Source organism: Astatotilapia calliptera, unplaced genomic scaffold (genome assembly GCF_900246225.1).
Source record: "Astatotilapia calliptera unplaced genomic scaffold, fAstCal1.2 U_scaffold_73, whole genome shotgun sequence".
Lineage (NCBI taxonomy): Eukaryota > Metazoa > Chordata > Actinopteri > Cichliformes > Cichlidae > Astatotilapia > Astatotilapia calliptera.
Genome location: NW_020535815.1, coordinates 64,556 through 65,632, shown reverse-complemented (window position 1 = coordinate 65,632; position 1,077 = coordinate 64,556). Strand labels below are relative to the sequence as shown.

General features: G+C 42.2%; 1 pseudogene; it reads right to left on the bottom strand.

Annotated features, from left to right (window-relative positions):
• Positions 1 to 247: 247 nt before the first annotated feature.
• LOC113018382 (tripartite motif-containing protein 16-like protein pseudogene) lies at positions 248 to 828 on the bottom strand (annotated as a pseudogene).
• Positions 829 to 1,077: the final 249 nt, after the last annotated feature.

Genomic DNA, 1,077 nt, shown 5'->3' with positions numbered 1-1,077 from the left:
TAATTAGAACAACATACAACATTTACAAAGATATATGAGGCTGTATTGTTTCTGCAGAGTGAAACACTTTTCCTTCATTAAAACAAAGCCAATCATTAACTAGACAACAAATAATGCAATGTCAAAGTCGCACCTATAAAGTGTTACTGACAGGCTAAGCAACAGCACATCAATAACGTCTGAGCAACAATGAAAGAGACCAAAGAAAGTGGAAACCGAAAAACCTGTTTTAACCAAGTGTCCTTCAATCATTTCTGTCTATTTCAGTTTAATGAACTCTGCGGTGTCACTGTCATAATAAAAGAACCGAAGTCCAGCATAGAGCGGCTGAGTGAATGTGGTCTGGACTCTGTGGAGGAGAGTCATGGTTTCAGAGACGCTGTAGAAAGACAGAATACCTGCTCTGTGATCCAGGTACACTCCTACTCTGGAGGACCGAGGACCTGAGAGGTTGGTTCGGACTTCATTGTGCCAAAACTGAAAACCATTTGAATCGTAACGTAAAGACCAAGATTTGTCGTTGAATCCAAATTTGCATTCATCAGAGCTCCCTGCTCTGCTGATATTCTTGTATGCAACTGCTACACCAACTCCTCTCCCTCTCCACTCCACCTCCCAGTAACAACGTCCAGTCAGACTCTCTCTACTCAGGACCTGAAGCCATGCAGTGAATCTGTCTGGATGATCAGAATAAGACTGTTGTTGTTCCATTCTTGTTACTTTTCTGTTCCCCTCAGATAATAACAGATGTGTGTTTGCTGTGTTTGGATCCAGTGTGATTTCATGTGAATATTTTAAGAATCCAGCTCTGGTCTTTGGCTCTGCTGGTGACAGTAAAACATCCTCTTCAGTGACTGTCAGTGAGATGTTTGTCCATTCCTCTCTCAGGATGTCCTGTAGTTTATCTCTGGTCTCTGACACAGCTGCTGTCACATCCTCAAAGTAGCTCAGATGGAACAAGAGAAGGTTTCTCGGTCGAGCTGAACTCCTTTCTGCGCCATTTCTCCTCTCAGTAATAATGACAGTGTAGGTTCCTCTTTGTAGAAGTGAAACTAATCTAAACCCAACATATGTGTT